The 17,801-nt window shown below is 41.8% G+C and overlaps 1 pseudogene; it reads left to right on the top strand.

Moving 5' to 3' along the window:
* The first annotated feature begins 10,770 nt into the window (after window positions 1–10,770).
* Window positions 10,771–13,169, top strand: LOC105543965 (annotated as a pseudogene).
* Window positions 13,170–17,801: the final 4,632 nt, after the last annotated feature.

Raw genomic sequence — 17,801 nt, 5'->3', positions numbered from 1 at the left:
AGAAAGAGAGAAAGAGAGAAAGAGAGAAAGAGAGAAAGGAAGGAAGGAGACAAAAAAGCCAAGCTTAACAAGCCAAGTTTATAACTATCTTTAAAAATTAAAATTAAAAATCCAGAATAAACTAAGCAAAGAAAAGACAAATAAAAAGAATTTAAAACTATAGAAATCTTAATTTTTATTAATTTTAATTTTTAATCTTAAAAACTATAGAACATTTATTTTTATAAAATATTAACAAAATTTTAAATCTCTAGCTGAATTTTTAAAAAGGAAGATCACAAATAAAAAAGAAAACAATCATTGTTTTAATTTAGGAAGAACTATTACTTATATCCTATTAAACTGAATGTTAAATAGGCAATTAATAAGTCCTTATATAGATATTACTTTGCATAGCTCCTGATGAGAAGTTTATTCTCAATCTTATTTTTACTCCTCTGGACAGCATGTGCCCTCTTTTTCTCTGGTTGCTTTTACATTTTTCTTTTTATCACTTGTTTTTAGCAATTTTATTATAATGGGCCATAGCATGATTTTCTTTATGTATATTCTGTTTGGGACTCATTGTGCATGACTTTATAGCTGTCATCAAAGTTAGAAAACACTTAAGTCATTATTTCTTAAAATTTTTTTTTCTGGGTTTTTTCCCTTCAACTCTCTTCTCTTCTAGAACTTCAGTTACAATGACTGCTCATATTGTACCACAGGCCATACTATTCTGTTCATTTATTTTCAGTAATTTTTTCTCTGTGTGCCTAATTTTAAACAGTTTCTATTGTTACATCTTCAGGTTCACTGGGATTTTTTTTCTTCTGCAGTGTCTAATCTACTGTTAGTCTCATCTACTATATTTTTTATCTTATATTTTTCATCTCTGGAAGTTCCATTTGAATTCATTTTGGATATTCTATTTGTCTCTCATGTTTTCCTTTACCTTATTGAACATATGGAGCATATTTATAAAAGTTTTTTTAACATGTTTGTCCTCTAATTCTTCATCTCTGTCATTTCTGGGTCTGTTTCTATTGATTGATTTTTCTCTTGGCTATAGATCATATTTTCCAGGTTCTTTGCATATCTGGTAATTTTTTATTGGATGCTTGATATTGTTGATTTTACATTGTTGAGTGCTGGATTTTGCTGAATTTCATCAATTAGTGTTGTATTTTTTTTTCTTGTGTGCAGTTAAGTTACTCTGCAGATCATTCAACCAAAGACCTATAGAGGTCTCTCTGTATATATCCAGACTTCTCTCTTTATGCAGCTCCCTCCTCTACTGTACTCTGCCCCACAAGTTCCAGCTGCATTGGAACAAGCTCTGATTTATGTTTTTAACTCAGACAGATTGCTGGGTTCTGCTTGTGTTCTCTCTTCCTACACTGGGTTCTGGAATTTCCATCCAGACGATATACTGGGTCAATTGTAGAACTCACCTCATTTGTTTCCCTTCTCCCAAGCATCACAGTCTGTACTGCCTGCCATCCAAATTCCAAAAACTGTTGCTCTCTATTTTGTCCAGAGTTCTAACTGCTAAAGTGGAGGATAAATCCAGTACCTATTACTCTATCATGTCCCAATGCAAAGTCAACTCATTTCAATTAAAAGCAGAAATCAGACCAGGACCCCTCAAATCATCCCTTTTACTTAAAATACCACTAACAATATGGCCACTGCTGTTAGTCAAGACAACAGAATAAAAGAAAAAAATTATTAAGGTGACATAGTCATGTAATTAGCAAATCCAAACAAACTATCTGTCTTAGGCCAACACTATTCCTGGTTATGCAAGTCTTGATGGGGTTCTTTCAGAGTTATGACTAAGAAGAGTTAAATGTTCCAGTCTCAACAAACAAGAGAGCTTGGGAATCCATGTACAGAAACCAGTGAGATAATGACCCACACTTCTCCACATATTTTAATCAACCCTTAGTCATGAAATTACAATCACGTTGTTCTATTATATTTCATTTTATTACCATTACGGATCATTTATGTCATATTTTTCTTATTTTTAACAGTGTATTGTTCCTATGCATTCACTATAGAAAAAGTTAAAACATCCAGATAAATAAATAAAAATAGGCCGGGCGTGTTGGCTCATGCCTGTAATTCCAGCACTTTGGGAGGCCGAGGTGGGCGGATCACCTGAAGTCGGGAGTTCAAGACCAGCTTAACCAACATGGAGAAACCCCGTCTCTACTAAAAATACAAAATTAGCTGGGCATGGTGGCAGGCACCTGTAATCCCAGCTGCTCAGGAGGCTAAGGCAGGCTTGAACCCAGGAGGCAGAGGTTGTGGTGAGCCAAGATCATGCTATTGCACTCCAGCCTGGGCGACAAGATCGAACTCAGTCTCAAAAAAAAAAAAAAAGTATGAAGATTTGAACCTCATATAAAAGAACAGCCATCACCAGCCTCTGGATAAGCGATATTTAGAGATGCCTGATATCATTAGGAAAAATGCTTGACAAGTCATCTAGAGGAAAAATGCTTTGCCTCACTAACAATCAAAGATACACAAATATAAATATTTTAAAGGTATCATTATTGATCAGACTTTGGAAATAAATACGCCTAGATATTATATTTGCATTTCAAATTCGTCCTTTTTTTTTTTTTTTTTTTTTTTGGAGACAGAATCTCACTCACTCTGTTGCCCAGGCTGGAGTGCAGTGACACGATCTTGGCTTAGTGCAATCTCTGCTTCTTGGGTTCAAGCAATTCTCCTGCCTCAGCCTCCCAAGTACCTGGGACTACAGGCATGTGCCACCATGCCTGACTAATTTTTGTATTTTTAATAGAGACAGGGTTTCCCCATGTTGGTCAGGCTGGTCTCAAACTCCTGACCTCAAGTGATCCGCCTGCCTCAGCCTCCCAAAGTGCTGGGATTACAGGCATGAGCCACTGCGCTCAGCCAGAAATTGGTCTGATTTTTATCAGCACCAACTGGCTGGCTAGAAAGCTGCTTACACCTTTGACCTACTGATTTCACCTCTAGGAATGGAGCACTAAGAAAGCTTGCATTCTAAGCCAAAGTTTCTATACTAGGATTGTTCTGAATAGTTTAGACAAGCAAAACCTTAGAAACACCAAAAACTCCAGCAACAGAACATAATTAACCAAACAGATATTTTAACATGACGGAATACTTTGTATAACAATATCAAGAAGTTTGATAACCATTTCTTGAGCACTTGTTATGTGCCAGACACTGCATTGAGTGATTTAAATATCCTATTCTGTATTTGCATTTAATTGCTTAATATTTTCTATCTGAGGTAGATAATTGCAAATGAGAAAATTAAGGCTCAGAGAGTTATATAATGGGCCCAAAGTTACAATTAATAATAGTAGACAGACAACTCCGGTCTGTCTTACTCTAAAACCTTCAAAAACTCTTTCCACTTTATCGTGAAATTGCAGGATCCAAATATGGCAAACCCCAAAGGTTGAAGGAAAAGTCAGAAGACATAAACCTTTGAGACCAAAGGTTGTAGTAAACAAAATAAAATTCTCTATTACTGGCCACCCAAAGACATCTTCCCAGGAAGATTAATAATTGTGATTGCAATACAAATTTTTAACACTGGACTATTTTAAAGTACCTAAATACCAGTATTTTTGTTTATAAACACCATCTTTTTTTTTTTTTTTTTTTTTTGAGACGGAGTTTCACTCTTGTTGCCCAGGCTGGAGTGCAATGGCGTGATCTTGGCTCTCTGCAACCTCCGCCTCCCTGGTTCCAGTGATTCTCTTGCCTCAGACTCCTGAGTAGCTGGGATTACAGGCATGTGCCATCACTCCCAGCTAATTTTTTGTATTTTTAGCAGAGACAAAGTTTCTCCATGTTAGTCAGGCAGGTCTTGAACTCCCAACCTCAGGTGATCCACCCGCCTCAGCCTCCTAAAGTGCTGGTATTACAGGCGTGAGCCACTGCGCCTGGCCTATAAATACCATTCTCAAATGAAACCTTTATGCACCCTTCTTGGCTCTCTCTGCAAACCATTTCTCTATACCTGTTTTGTCTCTTTGACACTCTTGTCACAAATCCTCCCTCTTTTCCTATCGGTTTCTGCCAGACCCCTGACCCCTCCCATCTCTTCTAGCCATCACCCACTCCCCTCCTCTAAAAGGGCAGATACCTGCTGCTGAAGGGATGGCGCAAGACCCAGAGCAGGGCCATCTGTCCAGGGTTGGAAAAGAGAATTCAAAACTGATACAACACGTAGTCTTGAAAGCTCACTCCTGGGAGCTGGACAGGGCAGAAAGGTACTAAAGCAGGTGGGTCTGGTACCTCCAGGCGACTGCTGTGACCGAAGCCCTCCTTCCCCGGAACAGAGGGGACTGAAGGGTAAGGGGCAGCCTTACCAAGCGTGACCAGAGGCATGTTTTGTAATAGGTTTAAAACATGTTATATTTGCATACAATATGTAGTTTCAATGATTTTTATTTTTTTTTTTATTCTTTTTTTGAGACGGAGTTTCGATCTGTCACCCAGGCTGGAGTGCGGTGGAACCATCTTGGCTCACTGCAACTTCCGCCCCCTGGGTTCAAGCGATTCTCCTGCCTCAGCCTCCCAAGTAGTTGGGATTACAGGTGCTGCCACCACGCCCGGCTAATTTTTGTATTTTTTAGTAGAAACAAGGGTTTCACCATGTTGCCCAGGCTGGTCTTGAACTCTTGACCTCAGGTGATCTGCCTGCCTCAGCCTCCCAAAGTGCTGGGATTACAGGCGTGAGCCACAGTGCCGGACCTTTTTATTCTATTTTACAAATTCTGAGGTAAATACAAAATATCAAACTGCCATTAGGTAGACTAGTCTGTATGTGTGTTGCTGATAAATAAGATTGCTTCATTAATTCCGAGGAACGGGCCCAAGATACCTCCTTTAATGGAAAGCATGAATTTAAAATGTATTCGGTGGGAGTGGGGGAAGCAGTAGATTTTAAAACAGGGTAAAGTCTGAGAATCATCAAGGAAAACTTCAAATACAGAATACTTCAGCAAGAAATAATGAAAGAGCAGAGGCTGGTCGCGGTGGCTCATGCCTGTAATCCCAGCAATTTGGGAGGCCGAGGTGGGTGATCACTTGAGGTCAGGAGTTCAAAACCAGCCTGGCCAACATGGCGAAACCCCATCTCTACTAAAAATACAAAAATTAGCTGGGTGTAGTGGCAGGTACCTATAATCCCAGCTACTTGGGAGGCTGAAGCAGGAGAATCGCTTGAACCTGGGAGGCAGAGATTGCAGTGAGCTGAGATCGTGCCACTGCCCTCCTGCCTGGGTGATAAGAGCAAAACTCCATCTGGCGGGGCGGGGAGTGCAAGGGGGCAGGGGAAGAGAGAAAGATCTGCCTATATTTATCGAGCACTGTTGACAGAAGAGAGATGGGATTTGGTGAATTCTAATCCTAGAAAAGTGTACCTTATAATGGAGGATAAATTCTCCACACGTGGTCATAGCCCAGCAGAAGGATTAGGTGCGCGCGCGCGCGCACACACACACACACACACACACACACACACACACAGAGCAGACTGCACTCAAGAGGTACAAATACAAACAGGAAATGGCTTAATTTTTCTCCTAATGTCCTTTAACATGCCTTACTGGATCCCTTTTTTTAATTTTCTTTTGAGATGGAGTCTTGCTCTGTCACCAGGCTGGAGTGCAGTGGCGCAATCTCGGCTCACTGCAACCTCTGCCTCCCGAGTTCAAGCAATTCTCGTGCCTCAGCCTCCTGAGTAGCTGAGACTACAGGCGCACCACCACAACCAGCTAATTTTTGTATTTTTAGTAGAGATGGGATTTCACCATGTTGACCAGGATGGTTTCGATCTCTTGACCTCATGATCTGCCCGCCTCAGCCTCCCAGTGCTGGGATTACAGGCGTGAGCCACCGTGCTTGGCCAGCTGGATCTCTTTTTTTAGGCCCTGGACACCTCAGGAATATCTTAAAGTTTTTCAGGCTCTTGTGATTGTATGAATAGCCTCATTTGGGGATGTTTTTAAAATTCTACTCTGATGTAAACAAAGAAACTCACATCCAATCCCCCTCACCTCAGGCCTGATCTGTGGCTACAGGATGAACACTGAAGAAGATCAGCTGGGCTTGCGTGGCTCACGCCTGTAATCCCAGCACCTTGGGAGGCTGAGGCAGGTGGATCACGAGGTCAAGAGATCGAAACCATCCTGGTCAACATGGTGAAACCCCGTCTCTACTAAAAATACAAAAATTAGCTGGGCGTGGTGGCACGCCTGTAGTCCCAGCTACTCGGGAGGCTGAGGCACGAGAATTGCTTGAACCCAGGAGGCAGAATTTGCAGTGAGCCGAGATGGTGCCACTGCACTCCAGCTTTGGTGACAGAACAAGACTCTGTCTCAAAAAAAAACAAAAACAAAACTGAAGAAGATGGATGCCCTATGGGAGGGAACTCCATCAAGGCAGCTCAAATCTCACTGCCTATTGCAGAGTTCACTCTGCCAGGAAATTCATATAACTTTGCCCCACCAAACTGTGGCTCTCATTCCTTACCATGCCATCATGGTCTTCTCTAGCCTTCCTCCTGACTTGATGATTTTCTAGGTAGGAAGCAAACATCGGCCTCTATGTTACTATTAACTACCTCCAACACTCCGCCACTCAACCACCAGCACCTCTGCAACCCCATAAACTTCAAAGCCTGCATGTCAGGCTTCCCAAGAACTCTCTTAGCTTTCAGCCCTGGCTCCACGGAAACACAGGGGCTGTGATTCCTTCTCAGCCCATCACTAGAGCACATCTCCTGCTCTGCTTCTAGGCAAGCAATCTGTAATCTGTAAGATTGCTTGCTTAGAACTCCTAGGCTTCTGTGCTTCTTGCTCCCTTAGAACTCCTAGGCTTCTATGAGGCTGAAGGTGGATGACAGAGGCTGATAGTCACAGGACCAGTTCTGCTATTTTTTAGACAACCTTGAGGGGACACCTAAAATCATTCTTTAGAAATAAAGAGGAATTCTTATCAGCTTTGAGGATTTAACCAAAATTATGAGACATCAGGAAAATCCCATTCCATATTGTTTTACATTAACAATAAGAACCAATTAAGTTCTATTTCTTGATCTGGTTACTGGTTACTTGGGTGTGTTCTGTTTTGGAAAAATATATGGAGCTATGTGCTTATGCTTTATTTCTCTTTATTAGGTTATACTTCCATAAAAAGCTTACTTACAGGAAATTATCCAGGATTCTCCCCCAACCCTGTATGCTGGATTCTGTGCCAGCTATTTTACATCTCTTATCTCATGTAATCAGGCTGGCTACATTTATTGAGCATCTACTATATGCCAGCAGTATGTTATATTCTTTGTTTTCTTTTAATTTTTATTGTGATGTATAACATACACATAAAAATAATTCAGTTTAACAAATAGTTATAAAGTAAACACACATGTAACCACCACCCAGATGAAAAAATATATTGCCAGCACCCCAGAAGCCCCTTGTGTATCTCTTTCCAATCATAATCCCCTGCAATACTCTTCATACGCATTATTTAATTTAATCCTCACAAAAATCCTGAGAAGTTATTACCAGTAGTTGCAAGCTGAAAAATTCCCAGAGTTCATCCAGACCTAGGAGACATTTGAGTTTAATCAACCAGAAAGAAGAAACTGTATTAAGCACCTGGGGCATTCAGTAAAGACCCCAGAAGGGCTACACCTTGCTTGTAGGACTACCCTAGTCCCAGAGTAAAGGATACTCTAGACCTAAAATAACAAAAGTGAAAAACAAGCTTCAGACAGATCAAACTGATCTTCTAATAAATTAACTGTCTGCCAGAACAAAGTCTAACATACTTAAACAGAAAAAAGCAAAATTGAGCACTCAACAAATGTTGAAATGTCCAGCATCCAATCAAAAATCACCATAGTAGACAAGAATGGTTGTGTGCACCTGTAGTCCCAGCTACTTAGGAGGCTGAAGCTGGAAGGTTGCTTGAGCCAGGAGTTCTAATCTAGCCTGGGCAACATAGCAAGACTCTGTCTCTAAAATACAATTACAAGACATACGAAGAAGTTTTCTTAATTTTAAGAAGTGATCCATGACTAGAAGAAAAATCAGTCAGTTAAAAACAAACTCAGAAATGACAGAGGTGATAAAATTAGCAAAAAGAAAAAAAAGCAAAAACAGAGAGAAATGAGAGATACAGATACAAGCCAAATGGAAATTCTAGAGATGAAAAATATAATGTTTGAAATAAAAAACTTACTGAAAGAGTTAAACAACAATTTAGGCAGTGCAGAAGAAAAGATCAATGAACTTGGAGACATAGTAATAGAAACTATCCAAACTAAAGCACAGAGAGAAAAAAGATTGAAAAAACTGAACAGAGTTTCAGTGACCTGTAGGGCAATAGAAAGTCGTATAATGAGATTACAAGATGCAGAAGTGGGGGAGTGACCGAAATAATATTAAACAAAAATATTGCTCAAATTTTCCAAATGTAATAGAAACTATAAACTTGTAGCTTCAAGAATCCCAACAAACCTTCATGCAAGATAAATACACACACACACACACAGCATATCACAATCAAATAGCTGGGGGGAAGTGATAAGAAGAAAATATTAAAAGTAGGCAGAGAAAAAACATAACATACAAAGGAAAGAAATAGAATGATCACTGAGTGAGACTCCATCTCAAAAAAAAAGAAAGAAGGAAAAAGAAAGCTAGAGTGGCTTTCTAAATATCAGGGTAGACTTCAGAACCTTATAAAAGGATGAAGAAAAACATTTCATTATGATGAAGTAAACAATTCATAAAAAATAAGTAACAATCATTGATGTGTCTGCACTGAATAATAAAATTTCAAAATACATGCAGCAAAATTGACTAAACTGAAGGAGAAAGACAAATCCATAATTATATTTGGAGATATAAACACTTCTTACCCGATAGTTGGTAAAATAAGTAGTCAGAAAATCAGTAAGGATGTCAAAGATTTGAACAATACTATTGACCAACTTGACCTAGCTAACATTTATAGAACACATCACTTAACAAAAGAAGAAATATTTTAAGTGTGCATGAAATAATCACGAAGATAGACCATATGTTGAGCCATCAAACAAGAATGGGACCAGTAATGTTTTAAATTCTTGGGGCTTTTTGGATCAAGCACCTTAATCAGATATTGAGTATCAAGTCCCTGCTCAGTTTTTATGACACTGGTTTCTGCCCTGTTCTTCATGACCCAAGTCCTTCCAGAGGCTGAACTCAGCTTCTGAAGTCCAGGCCCTGCACCTATAGTTTCTGATACTTTCTGCTGATGTCCCTGGCACTGAATTGCTAGACTTGCCTGACCACTAGCCACTGATAGAACTTACTCCTTTTTTTTTTTGAGATGGCGTCTCCGTCTTGTTGCCCAGGCTGGAGTGCAGTGGCACGATCTCAGCTCACTGCAACCTCCGCCTCCCAGGTTCAAACGATTCTCTTGCCTCAGCCTCCCGAATAACTGGGACTACAGACACCCGCCACTATGCCCGGCTAATTTTTGTATTTTGGCTCACGCCTGTAATCCCAATACTTTGGGAGGCCGAGGCGGGCAGATCACCGGAGGTCAGGAGTTTGAGACTAGCCTGGCCAACATGGTGAAACTCAGAACGTACTCCTTTTATCTGCCCCAACTTCATGAGTCCCTAAGCTCTGGTTCTAGCTACCCATAGTCTGACTCAATTATTCATTCAACAATCATTTATTGAGCACCCACTATGTGCGAGGCACAGAGCAAGATGCTGGAGATACAGCCACGAATAGGGCAGACATGATCCCTTTTCCAAAGTAGATAATGTCCAGTAAGAGACACAGACAAGTAGCGAGACAATTACAAAGCACTGTGATATATCCTATGAGTGAGCAAGTCCAGGGAGCTTTGAAGGCACAGAGACTGAATACCTAATTTGGACTTCAGGTTTAAGAAAGACTTTCTGGTGGAAATAAAATCAAAGCTGAGACTTGAAGGATGAGTAGGAGTCAGCCAGAGGGTAGAAAATGTGGTACGTTGTTCTAGGCCAGTGATTCTCAAAATGTGTTTCCAGAACAACAGCACCAGCATCAATTAAGAACCTGTTAGAAATGCAAATTCTCAGGCCCTTCCCCAGACATACAGTCAGAAATTCTAGATGTGGGTTCCAGAAATATGAGTTCTAGCAAATCTTACAGGTGATTCTGATGAATTGTAAAGTTTAAGAATCACGACTCTAGACTGAGGAACAACATGTACAAAGGCATGGAAAAAATGTGGTCTTCTCCAAGCCATACTCAAATATGAGAATGGTGATCCTAGTGCCTATCAGAGATGGCAACACCAAACCTAGTTCAATTCTTGTTTAACAGAAAAATAGAATAGGAAAGAACTATTATTTGTTAAACAGAGAGTATATACCAGGCCCTATGCTTCACATTGTTTCTCTTATCTAATCCTTACTACATCCCTATTATTAATATGATATCCATTTTACAGCTATGGAAGTTGAGGTTCTGAGAGTTACAGAACTTGCCCAGCCTCACTCAACTAGTAAGTACCAGAACTGGGATTTGAACCCAGTTCTCTCTGACTCTGGAATCCAGGGAATTCTCTATGCCAGCCCACTGCTTCCAGGAAAAAGAGTTGAAGATGAAGAGGTGAGGGCATTTCAGCAGCTTCACTCACTAAGACTCCTGGGAATGGAGCAGGCTGACACAGCAGCCGTTGTTTGATGTCAAAAACTGGCTTTTTGACTTTATCATCATGCCTTTGGAGATGGAGCCCAAAATGAGCAAATTTGCCTTTAGGTATCAGAGAAGTTCCATATCAGATAATGATTCTGGCTATGCACTGGAGGAGTACTTCAGGGTCCCCTGGGCCTTAGACCAGAGCAGAACCAGCTCTATTTTGCTTGCTTATCAGCGGAAAATGTCCTTATATTAACATCCCTGGAAAGAAACATCTGATTAAAGGGCTTGTATACCAGTTGCCACCACATGATAATGAGATATAGTACTGTCAGTCTTTGAATGAAGATGAGAATAAAGAATTCCAAGTGTTCAGTGCTTAGCAGCAGAAAGAAGCACTTGGAAGAGGCATGATTAAACTTTTGTCTAGAGCAGTAATGCACGCCATGTGTGAGCAATGTGGGTTGAAGATCAACGGAGATAAAACTGCAGTGTTTGCCTCTCGAGTGGGCCCTGGAGTGTGCTGGTACTCATTCTGTTTTGTCTGTTCCACGTATAAAGAGCTGCTGGTCAACCTCGTCTATTTTTATCAGGATGAAAAAATTCACTGTGGCAGGCACCATGCTGAATTGCTCAAACCCTGAAGCTCAGCATGTGCTGAGATAATTTTGTTGATGTTTGCACAGAAACTGAGAGTCACCATTGGCACATGAAACACTTCTGCTGCCTTGAGCGCAAAATGGTCCCCAGAGGACAACGTATGTTATGAAGGATGGCCACCCATTCTGCTGTGGCTGTTTTGAGCCTGTCTACACAGAGTGCTGTGAAATCTGTGGGAACATATTAGTGTCTATCATGTGCAGATGACCTATGATGGGAAGTGTTGGCGTGCTGCAGAAGCATGCTTTTCTCGTGCCTAGCATAAATCCTTTTTGTTGGATATCTCTTCTTTCCCAAAGTCAGATTTATTACTCAAAAATATGCAACCTTGGGCTGGGCATGGTGGCTCATGCCTGTAATCCCAGCATTTTGGGAGGGCAAGGCGGGCAAGTCACAAGGTCAGGAGTTGGAGACCAGCCTGGCTAATATGGTGAAACCCCATCTCTACTAAAAATACAAAAATTAGCCAGGCTTGGTGGTGGGCACCTGTAGTCCCAGCTACAAGGGAGGCTGAGTCAGGAGAATCGCTTGAACCTGGGAGGCGGAGCTTGTAGTGAGCTGAGATCACACCACTGCACTCCAGCCTGGGTGACAGAGCATTACTGTATCAAAAAGAAAAGAAAAGAAAAGAAAGAAGAAAAGAAAGAGAGAGAGAGAGAAAGAGAGAAGGAAGGAAGAAAAGAAAAGAAAAGAAAAGAAAAGAAAAGAAAAGAAAAGAAAAGAAAAGAACAAGCTAAAGCAAAACAACCAGAACCTTGCAAGTAAAAATTACTGACCTGATATGGACTGGGCACAAGATGAACAGTATTTCTGCTCATGGCAACCACCCAGGCCCTGCAAACAGTAGAAGGCTCCAGAAATTGGATCTGGACCATGGGGCTTCAGGGTAGGCTAACGATCAAACACAGGGGTATGAAAATCCCTGGGGTTTTTGTCAGATTTGAAACCAGAGCAACGTGCTCAGGATTCTATGGATTCTTTGGCTTTGTCCAACATCACAGTAGCTTCAGAGGATGGATGAAGCAAGCTGAGGTCATCCTTATATTCTCTGCAAACTCTGAAAAAAACGGAGGCAGAAGATTGTGAGAAAATCAGCAGTATGGAAACTTTGAACTCTGCTGCATGGAAGTACAGAGTGCTTAAAGAGTCTAAGTTCAAAATTTTGTCTAGAAAAAAAAATCATGCCTGATGAAAAACTAGTACATCTGCCAGTACTCAGACAATCCAAGTCTCAATCCAGACCACAGAAGGTCAGATGATGTCATTGACAATGGAAACTGCAACATCAAGATCAGGCAGTGTCCAGTGAGTGACAAGACCTGGGTGTACCATTCTGAAGAGAGGGAATCCAGATCTCATCACCATTTCCACAGGACAAGTAGAAAGTCCCACTCTGACAATATCCTGAATATTGTTACAGAAAGAGAATATTCTCCCAAGGACAGGCTGCAGCTTTATATCCCCAATAAGTACAGTAATTTATGTGGAATAAAAGGGCCCAGGAAATCCAAGCATACATCCAGAATGCCGATCTCTATAGACAGCATGCCCATCCACTTCCGACCATTTCTATGTCCCCGGGAGTGAAGAGGTTTCTGGGATTCCTGGTGTTCCTCCTTCTCGTCCTCCTCTCCCAACTCAGAACAAAGGGATATTTTCTTGAACAATCAGTCCCTCAACCCCAGCCACAGAGATACGCCTACTATAGAGACGCCCTTTCCAGTCCAACTCCCTGCCCGTCAGCTTGGTTAGAGGACAACTAAATTCAAGAAGAAAAGCAGACACAAATGCAAAAACTATTATTTCTTAAGATAGTAGCTATGGAGATAAATGTGTTTAAAATATAGCATTAACCATCAAAATCCTATTTTTTTCTTACATAAAACAGTTGCTAAAATAGTTTAAAGTGTTTTGCCTGTGTAAATGAGAAGTCAACTGCTGTTTACAGCATCAGATTAATGTTTGAAAGGTGAACTTTCTCCTGTTTACCCTCCTTAGATGGTACCTAACGGGAACATTACAGTTTTACACAGTGCTTTGGTCTCTGATCCTTAAGAGAATACTCAAGAAACTGCCTCGAAGTGATTGGACAAGGGTGTCGATTTTAGAAGATGGAAAACTCCAGCCACCTCGGAAAAGCAATAGTGTTTGTCATTCAGGTCAATCACATTGGCTGAGGTCCTCATTAGTCCATCTTATGAGGCAGAGGGCAAAAATTAACCACCTCTACTGGGGCTTCCTGGGCAATCTCAGTTATGAGTTAAAGTCCTAGCTTTCCTCTCTCTGGGAATTTAGCCCTCTGTTAGGGATTAACTGAGTCCAGGGGACTCCAAATTAAATGGGGCTTAAACAGATTTAAGCAGAAAGCAGTTCTGTGTAGATCTCACCTCTCGGCTGCTTACCCTCCAGCACCCTGCATGTCCCAGATGGTGAGACCCATCTGTAATCCTAGCTACTCCGTAGGCTGAGGCAGAAGAATCACTTGAACCTGGGAGGCAGAGGTTGCAGTGAACAGAGATCATGCCACTGCACTCCAGCCTGGACAACAGAGTGAGATCCTGTCTCAAGAGAAAAAAAAAAAAAGGAATATGCCTATCTCAAAAGAAAAAAAAGGAATATTTCAAAATGTTAAAAGAGCTTCTCCCTCAATCCTTTATAAGAATTATGTTCATTTCACAGATGAAGAAGGAGAGTGGTTACCTCTAGAGATTTGTAATCGTGGGTGGCTTATTCCAATTATTCATACTGCTATATATTTTTCTATAATCCTACCCTTTGCTCTTATCCCAGGAGGTGGGAGGCAGGATCCTGAAAGAAAAATTCAAAGAATATCACTGAGACTCAAATATATCCCCCGTGCCCAATGGTACAGCACTGCCACCTGTCACGGACATTAGCCCTCTGGGGAACTAAGAATGGAAGTGGCATTGGACTTCCCTGAGAGATCTGGTCCCTTGAAAGCCTAAATAGACCATTCTGTAGGTGCAGCTATGACGACATTTGATTTACAATTTAATTTAATTTTTCAAAACCTGAGCTATCCCAGATCCAAGGCCACAGGACTGTGAGCTCCTCTCAGGGGAATCTGGAACTTTCCTGGTGCTGTCTCAGACCCCCAGCCTTCATTTCTGCCTTATCCAGTTCCCTAGTTCAGGATTACTTTGTAAATCAGAAAATGCAGCTTCCTTCTGTTGTTAACTGACCTGATAGTTCTTTATGCCCACAGCTCACCCAGATCCTGTTTGAGCCAGTTGGTGACCCAGCCATTGGCCACCATGCTCCTGCCTCCCTGGTCCCTACCCTGCTGGCCACGCACAGCCACCCCTCAGATTGGAGTTCCCACCAGCCAGCACTGTCACACCAGCTCTGGGCCCTGTACTCAGCACACATACAACACGATGTTTTGCTGGTGAAAGTAGTGATCCAGAGCAAGCAGTCAGATTTTATTACTGGTGGTGGCATAGACAGGAATTTGAACTGGTCCTGGCTATAGTTAATAACGCAGAAACTAGCTGAGACAATTCAAGTGCTTTTTATTTTTTGCTGTTTCTATCTCTCTGACTGCACTGGCCACTTTCTTTTGCCACTGAGCTTTGCTGTTACCATTAAATTTTGTCTCAAATGGAAATTCTTGGATTCTGAACAGAGAGTCAGATCCATCAGTTGTACCTTAAATGCCCCAGCTCCCAATGGTTCTTTCTTAAAATGTGCGTACTTGTGAAATAAGAGAGGGAAATGTCTCCAGCAGCATTGCCAGCTCCCTGCCCCAGAGGACTCTAAATTTTATCTCCAACTCCTTAGGCTGCAAATTCTACTTACCATTAGGCTTTAAGGCAAATTTCATTTTCAGGCAACTTGAGGCATCTGGACAGTAATCCAGGCCTCTGTATCCCTAGTGTTGTGTCTAGTTCCACTCTGAACTGACTAATGGAATGGAAATGACCTGTAACCAAGCCACTGCCATGAAACCACATGTGACCTGGATCTCCTGCCTGAGTCCCCAATGCCAGACTAGCCTGGCATCCCAAGGACATAAAGGCAATTACCCTGTAGGAGGGCCAGGTCCTTCTCAGTCGCTGTCACAGGGACTATGAGAGGTGCTGTTGTTGGTTGTTGTAAGGTGTTGTGAGCAGAGGGGAAAGGACACAACCTGGGGTCTTGGCTTAGCCCTGGCCCAAGCCAGAGGTGGTGGACCTTGGGTAGTAACCAAGGGATGTTAGTTAGCCAGACTTCAGGGGGAAAGAAGCCTGAGGGGCTGATCTCTACCCTACCTCCTGCCAGGCTCAGAGATGGCTCCTAAATCAGGTTGTGCTTAATCAGCAGAGAACATCTGTGAACACAGCTAGGAGGGAGGGGGTCAGACAAAGCCAGTCTCCCTTCCACTTGCTGGGCCTCAGTTCCCTCAATTGTATTATGAGAAGATTGGATCAGGTGATCTCCAATTTTATTTCTCATTTCGTGAATGCACTAGAAGGCCTATTCCATTCTATAATCAGACAGAACAATAATATTATCGAAAAGCGTATCTTGTGAGAAACAAATTAGATAATATGTGCAAAAGTGTTCTGTGAAGCAATGTCTTATGCTTATGAGATTAATTGCTATTAATTTTCATAATTATCCTGCTCTTTCCCAGGCTGTTAACCATTATACTCTGTTAGTTAATGCTGCTATTACTGTCACTTACATCTTGCAGCCCTATTGTTATGTTCCCTACACTGTCACAATGTTTCACCCACCACCATCTCAGTCACTATCAACTTTAGCACCCTGTTTTAAAAAATAGGTTTTATTGTCATAATTCAGGAATGGTGAGGCCAACAGATGAAATGACTGCCATCGAAAAGATAGTTCATCAATGAGAACACATGGACACAGGGAGGGGAACATCACACACCAGGGCCTGTTGAGGGTGGGGGACAAGGGGAGGGAGAGCATTAGGACAAATACCTAATGCATATGGGGCTTCAAACCTAGACGACAGGTTGATAGGTGCAGCAAACCACCATGGAACATGTATACCTATGTAACAAACTTGCACATTCAGCACATGCCTTCCAGAACTTAAAATAAAAATAATTTTTTAAAAAAAGTTCATTACTCACAGTTCCTAAGAGAAGGGGGCACACTATGCCATCCAAGGCCACATGGGGAAGTACCAGGATTGGTCACAAGCCAGAGGGAGCAAAGGAAAAACGTGGGCAAGAGTCTTATCATGCTTTTCACAGGAAGAAATGGGCAAGGCAGGGCAAGCAGCCTTAGGATTGGCTAGTTTGAATAATTTCAGTGGGCTCTGGAGCATCAGGGTTGTCCCTGCTTGCCTGTTACCTAGCCCTGGGGTACCTGGAGCAGGGGGTTAGTAGCCCAAGTGTCAGAGCCTCATAAGGGAGGTGATTGGGGTGTTGAGAGGAGTTAGCTAGCTTGCTTTTGGTAGACAGCAAGGTAAGGGTTTTTGGAGAGCTCTTTGTATAATCAGCAGGCTCCCCCCAAAAAGTTTCTTCTCCATTTGTGGGCATAAACACAGTGGTGCCCCCTCTCTGCTGCACAAATCTTTCTTCTTTCACTTACTAAACTTTAACTCCAACCTCACCCTTGTGTCCAACCTCCTTAATCATCTTAAACATAAAACAAAAAACTCCAGGTATTAAACAACAAAAAATTGACATCTTAATGCATTGGCAACACTACAACAGTACCATCTTCGGATTGGTTGGTTTGCATATGAAAGGCATGCTCCTGGGCGGGTTGATTGCTATCTCTTAAGAATTAGCTAACCCCAGATAGGGAGTTCCTTTCAAAATCCACAAGGTCCCAAGCTGCCAAAGCATCAAAATAAAAAGACATGCTTACACGCCCCAGCTAAGTACTGTTCCTATCACAGTTAACCTGATTGAAAATGAGAGTTCACAGTTAAAAGAGGTCTTTCTCTACCCTTCATTCTTCATTCAACAAGCATCTACTAAGCACCCACTATGTGGTGCACACTATGTTAAGCCCCCAAGTACAAAGAAGAAAAACAGTCCTTTTATTTAAGTAGGAGTAACATAATGAAACAAGTTACAACACCTGTGAGAAATGTTATGCTAGCAGGAAGCCTGGACTGTTCCATAATGGAAGAGGCCCCAAACAGCCTGAAAGGGACCCGATTCCTCAATGCCTCTCCTGCCCTCCCCTAACTCCATAGGGTGGAGCTCAGGAAGACAGCCTGTGGAAAAAGAGCTAAATTCTCTTCATCTTTTCCCATTGTTTCATCCAATAAAGTCCTTTAGAATAAAACCTTTGAATAAAATCTTTCTCCCTTTCCATGTCCTAGAACTAACCATAAGAAAATCATGTTTTGGGGCCAGGTGTGGTGGCTCACACCTGTAATCCCAGCACTTTGGGAGGCTGAGGCAGGTGGATCACTTGAGGTCAGGAGTTCGAGACCAGCCTGGCCAACATGGTGAA

Source organism: Mandrillus leucophaeus, unplaced genomic scaffold (assembly GCF_000951045.1).
Source record: "Mandrillus leucophaeus isolate KB7577 unplaced genomic scaffold, Mleu.le_1.0 Scaffold295, whole genome shotgun sequence".
Lineage (NCBI taxonomy): Eukaryota > Metazoa > Chordata > Mammalia > Primates > Cercopithecidae > Mandrillus > Mandrillus leucophaeus.
This window is presented reverse-complemented; position numbering and strand designations above follow the sequence as displayed.